Source organism: Paramisgurnus dabryanus, chromosome 18, assembly GCF_030506205.2.
Source record: "Paramisgurnus dabryanus chromosome 18, PD_genome_1.1, whole genome shotgun sequence".
In the NCBI taxonomy this organism is placed as follows: Eukaryota; Metazoa; Chordata; class Actinopteri; order Cypriniformes; family Cobitidae; genus Paramisgurnus; species Paramisgurnus dabryanus.
In genome coordinates, this window is record NC_133354.1 from 30,176,628 (window position 1) to 30,194,127 (window position 17,500).

General features: G+C 38.0%; 1 protein-coding gene across 1 annotated transcript in view; it reads left to right on the top strand.

Moving 5' to 3' along the window:
* The first annotated feature begins 2,833 nt into the window (after positions 1-2,833).
* The window catches only part of jakmip2 (janus kinase and microtubule interacting protein 2), a 61,379-nt gene continuing 46,712 nt past the window's right edge, over positions 2,834-17,500 (top strand). Inside the window, exon 1 of the mRNA XM_065287597.1 lies at positions 2,834-2,974. The gene's annotated coding sequence lies outside the window, so the exon portion shown is untranslated. The remainder of the gene's footprint in view (positions 2,975-17,500) is intronic.

Here is a 17,500-nt window from a genome sequence, read left to right on the forward strand (position 1 = left end):
TATTAAATTAGATAACTTTTTTCCTTGTACATTCTTCCTCTGGGCTCAATTTTGAGCACTAGTAAGGTGTTTAGATGAGATCAAAATCTGGCTCGCTCAAAACTTTTTAACTTTAAATGAAGATAAAACAATGGTGATTGTTTTTAATCCTACTGACCATCCACAGGCTTCCACTTTAGATCTGCGCAGCCTATCAGGTTTCAGATCTGCTAGCGTGCGAAATCTGGGGGTCTCTTTGGATGAGTCCCTTAAACTGGACAAACACATCTCTTCTGTAATTGGCTCAAGCTTCTACCAACTCCACCTATTATCTAAGGTCAAACACTTTTTAAATCACAAAATGCTTGAAATGGCTGTTCACGCTTTTATCACTTTTCGCTTGGACTCTACAAATTACTTGACTTCAACTGGTCCAAAATGCTGCTGCTCGCTCTCTTCATAACAGTCGCAAAAGCGGCCATATCACCCCCATCCTGAGATCCCTTCACTAGTTACCTATCCAATCTTAGAATTGATTTAAAAAATCTCTTACTGGTATACAAATCATTATATAACCTTGCCCCCAGATATTTATCTGAACTACTACATTTTATACTCCCTCCATTAACCTCAGATCCAGTAATCAGCATCTCCTTTTAATTCCTCCCTCTAAAATAAAACGTGGAAGAGATCGAGCCTTTTCGGTGGTAGGGCCCCGTTTATGGAATAACTTGCCGCTCCAGATCAGAGTGGCACCTTCTTTATCTACTTTTAAGTCTTTAAAAACCCATTTGTTTGAGCTGGCATGTTAACTTTGTATTTTACTGTAGTTGGTTTTTAGTCAGCTGTAATTTCTTTCCTAAAAAAAATTATCCACCACTTCTTCCTCCTCATCTTCCTCATTATACTCTTCCTCCTCATCCACCAGCTCTTACACATCCTTATCCAGCACTTCTTCCTCATACTTTTCCTCCTCATCCACCTCATCCTCGTTATTCTTTTCCTGTTCATCAACCACCTCTTCCTTTTACTCTTCCACTGTATCCACCACCTCATTTTTGTTATACTCTTCCTCTTCATACACCACCTCTTTATTATTCTTTCTCTTTGTCCACCATCTCATACTCTTTCTCCTTTGCCTCTCAGATTTATAGTTTCTATTTATTCATTGTTGGTATAAACATATGACACACCTGTACACTCTGAGCTGGTTTATATTGTGCACAAATGGTACAAAAACATCATTAAAAAAGTGTGAACAGTTTTGAATTGTTGTGTTTACTCAGTCTTCTTGTTGTGTTCAACTTTTACAGCACAAGTGTATTACAGTGTGAAATGTGTTTTAAAGGAACACACCCACATTTTGGGAATTAAGCTTATTCACAGTATCCCCCAGAGTAAGATAAGTCCATCCATACCTTTCTCATCTCCGTGTGTGTTGTAACTCTGTCTGATGCAGCCCCGTAAGCTTAGCTATAAGCACAAAGAATGGAAGTGAATGGCTCCAGCTAGAAAACTGCTCCCCAATAAGTGACAAAATAACGCAAACATTTTTCCTATTTATGTGTTGTGATTTGTATAGTCACATCATGTACAAATAACAAGGTGATATGAGACACAGCCTTCTTTTAACAGTATACATACTGGGAACTATTCTCATAAGGTGAAGCACTGCTTCTGGGGGATACTGTGAATAAGCTAAATTCCAAAAATGTGGGCGTGTTCCTTTAATGAGTGAGAACGTTTGTGTAAACAAATGAAAGCAAACTTTCAAGAACTGAAGAAGATATAAAATGAGAACAAAAAACACTCTTGTGAACTTACGCTTTTACAAGTTTACTTTCATCATTCTGTCACAAAGCTCTCATGTGGGCGGGACATAACCATGCTTTATTCTCATTGGCTAGTGAGATTTGGATTGACAGCTCCATGATCAGGAAGTTTAAACTTAAGTGGAGCGAATTTGGGATAGCGATCTGAATGGAGCTGTCTGTCTGTGTAGTTTTAGTGTTTGTACTTTGTATTGTAAATGAATGATTATTTATTTAGGTGGTATAATAGCATAGCATATTAATTTAATAATAGAATAATCATGATAATTCAATATTATCACTTTGTGCCCCTGCAAAGATATTTGTTACCACCCAGATTTCCCCACCAATGACCCTCATGTAGAATGCTATGTAGTCCCATTAACTCATTAACATTAAGAAAGGAGAACAAAGATGTGAATGAAAAAATAAATCATAGGGGAAGCATGTTTCAGTTTACTGTAAAAGAACAAATATATTAAAATTAATACCCACAACAAAAAAGTCAAAAAAACACTCAGAAATCTATTTTCCCTATTTTCAAATGGCAATGTATTTTTTTACTCATTAAACTAGGACATAGCCATGTTTTTAATTTCAGAAATCTTGTCCCACAGCCCACATCTTCTTTAATTCACTGAGTTCATCAGGGTTCTGCAGAACAGAAACTTCACATTTATTTAAATCAACTTTTGTTGCATTTTTGTTTGATTTATAATGTCGATCACATCAGCTCTGATCTGTTTTCATTGTGTCAAAAATTGTTGTCCATGACTTTTACCTTCCATTTATAATTGTTTGTAAATTTATAATCAGCTGTCACTCATTGCATTATGTGTATGCTGTCTCTCACTGCATGCATCAGTTAAATACTCTTGCATCCATCCCTCCATCTTTATATGTCTATATGAGGAATGCAGTGTATGAATGTGATGAGATCATCATTTTGACGGCAAGAGGAGGGCGGGGTTACGCAGCATCGTTCTGAAGGCAGTAGAAGGGCGGGGTTACGCAGCATCATTCTGACAGCAGCGGGAGGAGGGCGGGGTTACGCAGCATCATCGCTGCCCGTCGTTTCATTGTACGGCTGCTGATGCTGAGGGGTCGCGTAAAGAAACCGTAGAGCCATGATTGAAGATTTGATGTTTGCAAGCCATGGCACATCGTTGAGGATTGTTCTCTAGGTAAGCGTTTCTTTATTCCGGACTGACTGGATTTGGTGTATTTGTGCTGTCTGTCGGTGATGTGTCCGTCTCAGAGCGCGAGCACACAGCAGGCTACTGAGGGAGAAAATGCAGATGTGAGCAGCACTGAGCGCAGTGTCATGATGTGGCACACTGTATGGTTATTATTTCATTTCTACCGTAGTTTCTGTCGTTTTGTCTGTCAGTGAGATTAGTGCGCGAGGCCTGCGCGTCATCCTGCGCTTACAGGCCGCGCTCATGCGTCACATCACAGATCATACAGCGGACATACATGATGCGCGTGCACGAGGATCTGTCACATGACCTCCTCTAGAGCGTTTTAATAATGAAGTATATTATAATGTGACGCACCAGGCAGCATCTATAGCATATAGCGGGGAAACTGATTTAATTTCCTTAAGAAACGTATATTCTGCCTTGCCGTAGTCAAATAATTTCTAAAAAAAAAAGTGCACATGTGCCCCAATCCGAATTAAATGAAAAATTATTTAGCTAAATGAAATTCTTGTTGATATAACTCATTAAGCTTTTGTACCGTATGTCTTTATAGATAAACATAGTTTTGCTGCTGCTACAGAGATTAAAACAACAACAGCCATGCACCGAGAAGTCAGAATTTCTTTCCTTCTTTGACTACAGAGACACAAAACTGAGTAACACAGAATATAAGAATGTCAAAAAAAGAAAAATATCTTTAAAATCATAAAGGAAAAGTGTTATTATTCTGTATTGTGGCTTAAGTCATTAACACATAGTCTGATGTGTAACTGGAATATCCGTTTATTTTAGGCAATATTTAAGACATTCACAAGCATTGTTTTACCATCAATAGTCTAACATAAAATCCAGATAATTTACTCACCCCCATCTCATCCAAGTTGTTTATGTTTTTATTTGTGTAGTCAAGAACAAATTAATTACCTTTTTTAGGAAAATATTCCAGGATTTTTCTTAATTTAATAGACTTTATTGAACCCCAACAGTTTACAGTTTAAATTCAGTTTAAAATTGCAGTTTCAGTGCAGCTTCAAAGGGCTCTAAACGAACCCAAACGAGGCATAAGCATCTTATCTATCAAAACGGTTGTCATTTACGACAAAAAAGCACTTTTAAACCACAAGTTCTTGTCTTGCACTATCCGTTTGATGCACCAGAGCGACCTCACGTAATGCCTAATCACGCCGAAAGGTCAGACGTCACATAGGTGAAACACACATTTGCGGACTATTTTACACAATAAACTTGTGTGACCTTTCGACGTGATTATGTCATACGTCACATGGATAGTGCAAGATAAAATGTTCTGGTTTAAAACTGCTTTTTAATTTTTCTTGCAGAAAATGACAATCGTTTTGCTAGATAAGACCCTTATGCCTTGTTTGGGATCGTTTAGAGGCCTTTGATGCGGCATTACAACTGTAATTTTAACGGTATTGAAACAGGATTAGAAATAGAAAAAGGGTTTTAGTAAGGGGTGATTTACTCTGGGTTTTGACTCTACTGTATTTGTGTCTGTATGATGTCTGGAGTTTGGCTTTGAAAGTGGGTCATGATGTCAGTGTGTTTTAGCCTCGTATGTTATAACTGTACAGAAAATCTGTCATCATTAACAGATTCACAGAAAATCTACAAATCTAGTTGCTTTAGTACTAAGTTTGCAGTATGTATTAATAATAATTACGAGTGAGCACCTGCAGATGACCTCTTCAGCAAACAATCCTCAATATGTACAGACAGATGGGAGAGGAAACATCAGATTATTATGCTGCACAATATTTTTTGAAATGATCGCAGCGGCCCAGCTGTCTGTTAGTTGAGTTTCAGGGTTAATATGGTTTTATAGACTTTAACTGTGTGACACAACAACGGTCTCCTGTTGTTGCCAAATCTACTAGTTGTCCTTATACAGTAAGAGTACAGTATGTTCTGAAGGGCTTTTCTGAATAGTAGATTGTTGTCTTGCATAAACCTGAACTCAATAATGAGAATAACAGCTTGGTCTGGTCAGATAACTGAATGGTCCAGTAAATCCAACATGAGTCTGGTGAGGGTCAGAGGTCATTCTGATGCAGATATTACATTGTACATCTAATGATGCGTATGCATGCAGGTTTGGGGATCAACAGAGTTTTTAAGAAATAGGGAGCATCAATAACGTCTAATACATAAAAAATATGATTTTTGAAAAAAATTCTTCTTCATTTATCACAATACTTCCAAAATATATTTTTCCTACTATGGAAGTCAATGGTCACTATCAGGTGTGTGTTTACCATCATTTCTCAAAATATCTTCTTTTGTGTTCATCAGAAAAAAATAAATTCATACAGGTTTAGAACAACATGAGGATGAGTAAATGATGACAGATTCTTCATTTTTAAGTAAACTATCCCTTTAATAAAATGTGCTTTGGCGGGCAACTTACAGACTCCATGGCACCATGTTGGAGACCACTTGTCTAGCATATACAACATAATTAAATATACTAACAACATCAAAATGCTCTTAAATCTTTTAGGTTGGGGGAGATTCAACAGTATTTCATGCATTCTGACTCATTAGCACAGTTTAAGAGTTGGTTTACTCATAGGCACAGTGTTAAAATAGCAGTTGGACATGCTACCGAGTATTTCTGTGCCGAATGCACTTCGCCAGGATTCGTACAGGTTTCTGGAAGTTTTTTCAAATACGGGTCCAGCTGATGTATTAGGGGTAAGCCATACGTATCACTTATTTTAATGGGCACGTTCCCCGGAAAACCACACGTCAATCAGCGGGAGAACGAGAACCGAGGATGCTAAAAGTCACAGGCATCACTTCACTTTGTTTTTTGCGTGTGTGTTTGTTTACCGCTGGTTTTCGTTGAAAAGTCTCTCAACCCGGTTATGAGTTGCATGCGGTATTTAAGACTTCTGTGTTATATTGGAAAATAAATATAAATGACACGAAAATTAAGTGAATCATAAGTTGTTTTGCATACAGTGTTGCATGACTCATGACTCACTCCTCCCGTGGCCCATGACGACTCCTTTCAAATTTTTCCGTATTTTATCGGAAGGAATCACTAGAACTGATTTGACTTTTATAAATCTGATAAAACTAAAGACTCTTCAAAGATATGAAGGATGTAATACTTATCTATAGGTACTCAAGATTAACATCATATATGCATAAACAGCGTGTGTTATGGGAGCTTTAAAGGCTTTAATGAGAATGAAGATCAACTCTGATTCTCTTCATTACAGCATGTTAGTGGATTGATGCCCAAATGTGGTCACTTTTTGTTGTTTGTTTGTTTAGCTTTATTTGTCTCCCGTGGGGCAATTTGGTTTACAGCAGCAGTTACATACAACATACAAAACATATAATAATACAGTATGTTTTCCTCAATCATTTAAAAAACTAATAGCTCTTGGGATCATAGACTTTTTGAATCTGTTGGTCTTACAACGTGGGACATTATAGCGGCGCCCAGAATTTAACAGTAAAAACTCTTGACACAAAGGATGGGAAGATTAGAAATAATAGCCTTAGGCCATGTTTACATTAGAGCATTTGCGTTTTAAAACGGCATTTTAAAATGAAAACGATCCTCGTTTATACTGGCATTTTAAAAAGAATCTTCATCCACACTATACACCACCATAAACGCATGAAACATGACCAATCACGTAACTGGGCATGCGCATAAAAGTGTAAAATAACTTATTACTCTAATAATAGCTTACCTTTGCACGTTTATGCAGCCTAGGGGTGTGCGATATTGACAAAAAGTCATACATGGGTCCTTTGCTGGCAACTATAACAGACACTATTTTTGAACCTATAAAAATGTGTTTGGGAAAGTCTTATACTGTTCTATTTCCCCCCTACAACATATTAATATGATTAATAGGTTAATTTTGATTTTATAACTAAACAGAAAGGTCTTTATGATTTAAAAAGAAAGCATTCAAGTGAACAGTACTAAACAGTAGCGAACTTGAAGCAAAAATAAATTTTAGCAAATGCAAACTTCAATCAAACATAGTAAGAGGTAAAGTATTAATTTAGCCTACCAGAAATGCTTATTGCATTAATTTTTATAATTGTGCGAGGTTCGTGCACGTCCTCCGCTAGCAACACAGAAATAGCTAAAAGCGCCTAAGAGCATTATATATTAATGACTTTGAGTTTATTGTTTTTATTCATTTGTATTCATAAAACTTATCAACAAAACATCGATTCAAATTAAGAGACAAATTATCTGAAAACGAAATTCATTTTAAAGTAGCAAACAAAACTTACATTAAACTGGAAAATAATGTCTGACCCATTACAATTCTCCCTTCATATTGGCCTTTACAACGCCTATATGGCGTTTAAAATTACAGTCTATCTTTCGTAAGCTAACTAAATTTAAACAAAACATAAACACTTATACTCTTCTAGCTCCCCCCTACAACATATTAATATGATTAATAGGTTAATTTTGATTTTATAACTAAACAGAAAGGTCTTTATGATTTAAAAATAAAGCATTCAAGTGAACAGTACTAAACAGTAGCGAACTTGAAGCAAAAATAAATTTCCTCAAATGCAAACTTCAATCAAACATAGTAAGAGGTGAAGTATTGCTTTAGTCTACCAGAAATGCTTATTGCATTAATTTTTAAAAGTGTGCGAGGTCCGTGCACGTCCTCCGCTAGCAACACACAAATAGCTAAAAGCCAAGCGCCTAAACGAGCATTATATTAATGGCGTTGAGTTTATTGTTTTTATTAATTTATATTCACAAAACTTATCAACAAAACATCGATTAAAATTAAGAGACAAATTATCCGAAACGAAATTCATTTTAAAGTAGCAAACAAAACTTACATTAAACTGGAAAATAATGTCTGACCCATTACAATTCTCCCTTCATATTGGCCTTTGCAACGCCTATATGGCATTTAAAATTACAGTCTATCTTTCGTAAGCTAACTAAATTTAAACAAAACATAAACACATTAAACCCAACAATACATTAATATAAAACAGACATTATCTATAAGGATACATGTTAAAACAATCCGATATAGCGTTTATAATAGCTGGTTGGTAGATGTTTACTATTTTTGGCAAAACCTCCGTTGCAAACCAACATTTACATGAATAAAATAATTTTTACTTTGAAAATGATGCGCTGTCACGTTAACATCAGCTGTTCGTTTACATAAGACTCCGTCTACGTTCATTTACACTCAGAGCAACGTCTGAGTTCTCAAACTAAAACAGGGTCTTCAGCGTTTGCAAACGAATCCGTTTATGAGGGTCGACAACGGTGATGTAGTGTAGATGAAAGGCGTAAACGTAGCAAAAGTAACGCGTTTTAAAGCATAAACGCATTAATGTAAACATAGCCTTAGCCTTCTTCACACATCTGACCCTGTACACTTCACTGAGATCATTTAAAGCAGTTCCAACTATTTTTTTACACACATTAACTACAGAAGTCAGACGGTTCTTTTGCTTCTCTAAGAGGGAGCCTGAAAATAACTGTGGAATCCCCCAAATATTATAACACTATCTTCACTAAATTGACGTGTGCTTGTGTGTGTGTGTGTGTGTGTTGGTTTTTGTGATTTACGAGGACATTTCATATGAATACACGCCACACTATGAGGACATTTTGTATTATGAGGACAGGGTCGGTGTCCTCATAATACGGGCAATGTAGAAGTGCTTCTAGGGGTAGGAGGAGCTTAAATTCTCATTTTCTCAGAAAGTCTCCATAAGTCACAATGACCAGACTTTGTGTATGACGTGTGTATCGAGACTGCGCCCCTGTAGGCCGGTCTGGTGTACTGCACCTCCTAATTAATATTCATGTGTGTGTATGAAATCGCCGCTTCCGATTGGCTGACAGCCAGGTGTCCTCATAATTTCGGGATTTGTCAAAGGATTGTGTTATGTACATCAAGGACGAAAACGATAAAAATATAGTTCTAAAATCGTTTTTAATATAAAATGATCGCAGTGTTCATACCACAACTATATCAATAACAGCACAGAGGAACAATATGATTGGAAACACTTTCAGATCGATTGAACTGATGCATGGATTAGTAAAATCTGCTGAGAAGACCACATGTGAGGATAAATCATCGATTAAATCATCAAATAAATCATCAAAGTTACAAGACTCCAGGTAAGATTTATACAATGTTAAGCAAACAGCTGTTATTAAAGTTTTAAAACTGTTTTTACCACGTTAGCATTAGCAACCTTATGAAAATTAACCTTGGTTTTACTATAGTAAAAGTGTAACTTAGTAACCATGTCTTTTTTGGCAGATTATCATTTGTGAAACCACAGTTTTACATAGCATGGTTAAATTATGGTTACACTAGCAAAACTATGGTTAATTTGTGGTTACATGGTAAAACTGTAACTGTAACTACGTTATTTGTAATATTTATTTGTCATTCCCTGAGGAAAATAAACCATGGTTTTATAGTAACAGAAGACCATGGTAAATCTGGGGTTTCTATAGTTTTACTTTTATTTAAAAAAATAGGCTAACTACTTAAACTATGGTTCATTTCATAAGGTTTGATTTTCTCATCATATAGTTGTATTAAGTAATTAAACCCTCTTATAAATGTACTGATTTTATTCCCATCAAGATTTTTAGAATAGATCGATAGTGATAACATGTTTTCTTTACATTTGCTCACATACAGTTGTGGTCATAAGTTTACAATACATCTATATTTGGTAATTTGATAAAAATAAGAGGAATGATGAAAATTGAAGTTTGTTTTTCATTTAATGCTAACTTGAACAAGTTATTTTAGATGACAGTGGTTTACATATAGTCCCCAACACAATAATAACTGAATTTACAAAAATAATCCAGTTTAAGTTTTTACATGAAGCTTCTTCTTAATACTGCTTGATGTTACCTGAATGATAAATGCCTGTTTTAATGTTTTGTGATAGTTGTTCATAGTTGTCTCTTCCTTCAGGTCTTGCAAATTATTTTGTTCCTTTTCAAGAACGGTCTCTTGATATTGCGTCAGAAGCTATGGGAGCTTCTTCCACTTGCCTTTTCTCTGAAGCTTTATTGAACAATGCCAGTGTACTGACCAATGCCGACCATAACGCTGTGTAGAAGTGCCTTCCAACACTATATAGCCTGTCTACGTGGTAAATTCATAGATTATTTATCTTCACATCGTGATGCTGAATCATCACCAGAGAGAATCGCACGCATTACGGACAGAAAGCCCATGACCCTTGCATGCATGCCGGTAAACATTTACATGGATATAGCTCCTCGCTTCATTCCTTGCCCCCCGTGCAGCGATCCGTCTTAACACAGCGCACAGCTCTCAGCCCTGTTCTTGATTGTGACCACAACACACTGCAGAGAGAGCCACGTGTATAAGCCTCCCTTTCCCACCAACTCGCCACAGTGTGCACAATACATAGACAGACCATAGGTTTCAGTTTTGTAAGATCACAGCTTGCTTCAGCCGCTCCCCATACATGAAAAGACCCTCATTCTGGCATCTGCCTTGTAACATAATTCACTTCGTTCACTGCTCAGACATGAACAGCCCCAGTTTCTTTGGAGCCTGTCATGTTCAGCGCACGGCATCCTCTCGTTCACAGCATACCAACGTCCCCATAAGTTCAGCCAAGTTTAACCTCACAGGCCTGTAAAAACAGCAGATTCCCCGAAACAAACATATGTAACTGCCACCCTTTGTGTGCGTAGCAAGCTGTAACAAGTGTTTCAGTGTTAAAAGCAGGGTCTGATTTGATCTAGAAATTTTTTTAGTTATGCTGGTTAAAAGTCTCCTCACATCCTGATAGCAATCACTATGTTAATGTGTTTGAATCTATTTGTATAAATATGTTATCTGTGAAAGGTGTAGGACCAAAACATTCAACAAATCATTGAACTTGGACCAAATACAATAATTGGACGTATGCAATTTTTGCTCCTCTTCTGTGAACGTGTTTTGCATGCCACTGCGTTCACGCAGACATCATACGTCATCAGCGCGTTCATGTCTCCTCTGTAAACAGAGTCAAACCATGACAAAAAATGTCTGGATCAGCAAAGAGCAAAAACCCGAATTAACATCGGTTACTTTACTGCAGGGCTATTCAATTAGTTTGTCGTGGGGGCCAGTTCATGAAAAGCATCTCAAATGAGGGTCCGAAGATATAACAGTGATGATGATTAAATTTTCAGACATTTAAACATACTAATGTTATATTTTGAAACTGCATAAAAACAAAATCAGTGCATTGTACAATAGGCTTTTTCTACAAACGTGTATTTTGAAACTGCATTCAACAACATTAGTGCATTGCCAGATGTCTAAGTAGGCTTTTTCTACTTCCAGACATGTTCATATGTTGTATTTAAGAAATTGCATAACAACAAGTGCATTGTAAGATGCCCAAGTAAGCTTTATTCTACATTTAAATAGGTAAATAAGATCCATATCACACTCATTGAGAATTTAACTCATTTACTCACTTCGGTGCACATAACAAAAAAGTTTATAATATGGAACATAATTGTTTTATGCTGTTTTTTGTCAAAGCTAATTATTACAGTAGTCCTATTTAAACTAAAACAGCCATCTTAATAATTGGCAAACATTAGGCTACCTTCTAATAAGACAATATGTTTTTAGATTTCGCAAGAGCAGTAAAATCAGGTGTATGTTTGTCAGCACGATACGCATAAAGTGGTGCAGGTGCTGGGCTGTGAGCGATAGGGTAGTGTTTTTAAGCTGGAAATACTACAAATAAAGTTAAAACCACCATAGAGTCCGGTCTCTTAACTCACCACTGTCAGCTATCGCGTCTTGAGACGCGAGCGGGGGAGGCGATCGCGTTGAACTTGTGGACCAAAGCGCGAATATAAACACGTGACACAGCTGCTCGCACCAGTCACATGACTCGCGCTCTGCAGCTCATGCTGTATGAAACAGACGCACGCGCATCAACTCGTAACTGTAGGGCCCGTTGTTTAACTTTATTCTAGAGATGTCTTTTTAACAGACTACATAAAGGGCCGGATCAAATTACCTTGGGGGCCGGGTTTGGCCCGCGGGCCGCCAATTGAATAGCCCTGCTTTACTGCTTTAACATGAGATAGAAACAGCGCAAAGGGTCTGAATGTTTACGTTTCAAAATTAATAGCAAACTACTACATCTACACAACCGAAAACATGCTGTATCTAATTTTGATTTAAAACAGTTGTTTATGTTCAATATTTTGGTAATGTTTTTCACTACTGCAAACCCCACATGCCTGTCTTTAGCAGGGGGGTTATTCCACAGCGGACAGCATATAATGGGCACCCGCATGCATGTCATAATGGGGCCGCAATGTCTCGATCATTCGGCAGTGTTTACCCCTTTATCTTACCCGGCAGTGTTTACCCCTTTAACTTATGCGACTGTGCAATGAACACATGCCTGATGAGAAAGCACTGTACAGCGCACTTATGCCGGTGCTTTATGCTGGGATCTATTTAGCCCAGCACACGTTCACAGGTTGCAGCGCTATCCCATCTAAGCCTGTGTGTGGACATAGAAGGACAGTCTGCACGCCAGCTTCAGAGAAAATGGAAGTGGGAGGAGCTCTCATAGCATCAGCTTCTGACACAATAGGGCTTTTCACACTGGAAAAGTTAACCCTGGGTTATTCTAAACCCTGGGTTAACAGAATCCTGGGTTATCTGTTTCACGTTTCACATTGTTCATACTTAACCAGAGGTTAAGAGATAACCCTGGGTATTCATAAGCTGACGTTTCACACTGTCATCCCTAAACCCTGCGTTTTCATTTGTGGTGTGAACCGTCATGACTGGATAAAAGCGATTTCAAACTTGACTGAATTAAAATAACCGCTTGTCTCGCACTTTCACATCAGTGATAGAACAGGTAGCAAAGTTAATCTCTCTTGGTTGTTTTAAGTGTCCTGGGATTTCATTTTTACTTCAATTTAAAGATCAAGAATGTAGCACCATACTTTCAAAGTCAGGTGTATGTGGAATATTGGACAGGGTGAACAGTGTAAAGAGTTATTTTTTTTTTAGAGTTTTTATTCATTTGGCTGTTTAGTTATAGCTTAGTTGTGGTCTTTAGAAACTGTTTTTTCAGACAACAACAAAAAAAATTGACACCAATAATAATTATCATTTCAACCTTCACCTATGGTTTTGCCTTTTTGATCATCAGTGCATTTTTAAATCTTTTTTAATGTGTGTGAGCCTCAGTTTTTAGTATGAAAAGATGACTTTAAACATTTTACTGTCACTGTTGGCAAGAGGTCAAATATATAGAAGTTGCTGGAAAGGCAAATTAACCATACATCAGTTTAAGAACCACTGATCTAGATAACATCACACAGTACTAAGAATCACGTGTATTTAAATTTTGGTCTTGGACTAAGCCTAAATGTAAACATCTGCTCTGTGAAATAACTTATTGCACAAGTACTATCAATTACACAAGAGCAAAGAATACGTTGTTCATCATTAAAGCTTGATTCACTTTTCACAGGTAACTTCTAAGATGAAAAACAGACAGAAGGTTTGCTCAACTGTCCAGCAGATGATAGAACAAAGAAGGTATTTGCCAGTGAAGTGTTTGTTTGTATCCTGGAAAGATGATGACCAAGGTAAAGGGAACTCTGCTTTTGGAGAACCACTGTCCTGCAGAGTTTAGGTCCTACCCAGATAAAAACTGTTGCTACAGTTCGTTTTCAAGAGTTTGGCTATTCATTAGCAATACCACGTAAAACAAAATATCATAAACTGACTAATTTCACTGCACTGTGATTGCCATTAAACTCTGTCACCATACTGATAGTTAAACACTGTCACCGCACTGTGCTGCTACATAAACACTCTCACTGCACTGTCACTACAAGGAAAACACTGTGACTAACTCTGACTTCTAGTAAAACACTGTCACCATACTGTGACTTCTAGTTAAAGACTGTCACTATACGGTGTCTGCTAGGTGAACACTGTCCCGCACAGTGACTACTAGGAAATAGGGTTGGAACGGTACATGTATTCGTTTCGAACCGAATCGGTACGGGGGTCACGGTTCGGTGCATGAATTTAAACGGAGAATGCACGGTATGAAAATAAAAAAACTTACGTGCAAAATAATTAATGTATGTGGAACTACTGTTAGATACGCGGGCTTTTTATGGACAGCTAATCTGTAGCCCCGCTTTAGGTCTGAAGCTCTGATTGGCGCCGATGCAGCCGAGCTCCGCCTATGTATGCGCTTTATCAGAGCCTGTCTACATTCTCTGTCACTCTGCAGTTTTTTGTCAGGTCGACGCCGGTCTAGTCAGTGAGTGAGCGAGCAGCGACAGCGAGTATGGCAAGTGGTGATGTTCCACAGGAGTTAGGAGATCCGCCGGCCTTTTTAAGATCGCAAGTTTGGCAAAACTACGGTTTTCCAGTCAGTTATAGTAGTACAGGCGAGAGAGTGTTGGTAAAGACGAGGACTGTGTGTGGGCGTTGCTCAGCAGTTGTTGGGTATGTGAGTGGAAATACATCTAATGAGGGCTTTCAAGTCTCACGCATTCACCTTGAGACACACGCATTTCAGTTAGTTTACACGCTCACACGCCACACTTTGTGTTTCTCACGCTGAGAAGTAGGAGATAAATTGTCCTGTATATACAATTTATGGACAAAGCGCAGGCAAATACAGGGCAGTTCTGTCGAGTCCAGCTGCTTTTTTTAAGTGTGCTCAACTTTACGCAGCGCCATCAGCGTCAGAGTACCGCGAGAAATCTTGCAGAGGATGCTGATTTCAAATCGCTCTTGCGTTACTCTGACGTCATCCACTTGACGTTTCTTACAGCGCCCCGTGAAGTCGTACACACCTTATTAATTCATCCTACAAGCCTATTTTTTTTGTTCTTTAGTACATTAATATGAAATAAGGCCAAAATGTAATTTTAAAATGTATTTAGGTAACACTTGTAATACATTTGAACTCATATTTGTATGTAAGATGAATACAAGATTACTTAAAGTGGTATACATTTTTCAGGGATGTGATTCTTCCGGATTAATCCGGAATTCCGGATTTTCCGACCTGAAAATGTGACCTACGTGAATCACGCAGAATATGTTTGCCGCTTTGTTTCGCGTCACGCGGGTGACAGCCAAACGTCGCAAATGAGGAGAAGAGAGGAGAGAAACGAGCGGGTCTGATTGGTGAATGAATAGGGTTTGGTTTTGCACTGTGTGAGTGTAAGCAAGTTTGACAACATAACATCTGGATTGTTTTAATGTAAATACGTGAACACGTGCATCTGAATGCAGGGTATGAATCGAGATCGTGATTCCTTTTTCGATAGACACAAGCAATAATACATACCCAGATCATCCGATCTGGAGATGTTCTTTTCACGATACCACTGTACCGCGAGGGTGACTGAGGTACACTGCAGGACCCCTCGCAGGGAGCTTTATTGATCTGACCAATACAATCATACTTCGCCATCCGCCATTTGCGAACGGTCGGAAACACGTCCTTGTTGATACTTGGAAAGGAAGGAAAATGCATCTCTTTGTCATCTAACGTGCCGCCCGGTGTGGCCCTGTTGCGCGGGGACGGCGATTGTGGTTCCATCCCGGGTTACCATGGTGACGGCTGTGAGATACCCCCCTCCCCCCTATTTTTTACGTATCTGCATGATTCACGTAGGTCACATTTTCAGGTCGGATAATCCGGAATTCCGGATTAATCCGGAAGAATCACATCCCTGATTTTTGTAATACGAGATAGTATGTTAAATGCATTTCAGTTCATATTCATGACATCTCAAAATAACACAGATAAGGACACCTATGTTTTTAAGATTATCTTAAAGGATAATTCCGGTATTTAACACTTTGGGTCTCATTTCTGGTTTGTTTTGGATGAACTACAGTGATGGACACAGAAATTTTGACAATGGGTCGTGTCTTGAGTTTTTGACTTGTTTAGAAGCGTCTCTTGACTGCTTCAGAATGGAAGTCAATGACCATGCACAAACATGTCATTAAAACAACACTTAACGTTCATTTTTAAAACTGTGCTACTCACCGAGTGGTTCGTGGTGTTCGTTGATGATTAAAAACAAGTTGTGAAGCGAAATACAGTTTCTGCCGTGTTTTATTTGGCATTTTGTAAAATTCCATTGATCTCTCTTGTAAGACTCATTGCTCGCTGATATATCACTCCGCCACTGGGAAACAGAAAAGGGTCAGTTTACATGTGGTTGTAGTTTTTTCGCTCGGTTTCTCTCAGAAGAAAATTTTCCCATATTTGTAGGGCTGGACCAGAATATTTGAATATTTGTTCCGTGGGTTGACATTCGAGTTTCAGTTTTGAGATTCGAATATATATATATATTAATATTTCACAGCGTTAATGCAGAGCTTTTGCCAAGCAGGAAGTGCGCTTCACGCTCCCGCTCTATAGGTGGCGCAGAGAGACCAACATCCATAGCCAACAGCCACCAAACGCCACCAGTGGAAGAGATCGCCTCGAACGCTTCCTGCTTTGGCATTCATGCTAATAGTGTTGTAAATAACGTCCAGTTTCTTGCAAAAACTGATTGATTTGCTTCACAAGACGTCAATATGTCACACGGAGTTATGGGGGATTACTGTTGTATTGGATATATATGCTTTAGCTCTTAAAGTGTGCGGATCGGTTGACTTGCATGACAGAGCACTGGGGTTTCTGCAAATATCTTCTTTATTGTTCTGCTGATGAAAAAACATATTGGATGGTGTAAGTGTTATAAATAAACTTAATTTGGAAAGTATGCTACCGTTTTATTACAGTTTGTTGAACTTCGTCCATTTATTTTCGTTGTTTTATTTAAATAGCCTACCCTTTACATTGTCAGTAATTACTGTGCTGTTAATTTCTGATACGGGAGTGTTTGTTTGTTAGAAAAAAATGTAAGGCTACCTTATTAAAAGTGCTCTTGTGTTTTGTTTCACTAATGCTGTTCTCGCAGGACGCGTGACAGGCATGCCCAGACTCAAATATAGAGCGGAAGTATATATGCGGTTGTGAGGTATCTGAAAAAATAGTTCCACTATAGCAAATAACACGGATTGAAATCATACATTGCGCCAATATATTTGTTTTTAATCATCAACGAACACCATGAACTGCTCGGTGAGTAGCACAGTTTTGAAAATGAACGTTAAGTGTTGTTTTAATGACATGTTTGTGCATGGTCATTGACTTCCATTCTGAAGCAGTCAGGAGACGCTTCTAAACGAGTCAAAAACTCAAGACACGACCCATTGTCAAAATTTCTGTGTCCATCACTGTAGTTCGTCCAAAACAAACCAGAAATGAGACTCAAAGTGTTAAATACCGGAATTATCCTTTAAGTACTAAAAAATTGCCTTCTGCATTTTTGTTTTGCTTTTCCCTCCATTGTACCGAAATTTAATCGAACCGTGACGC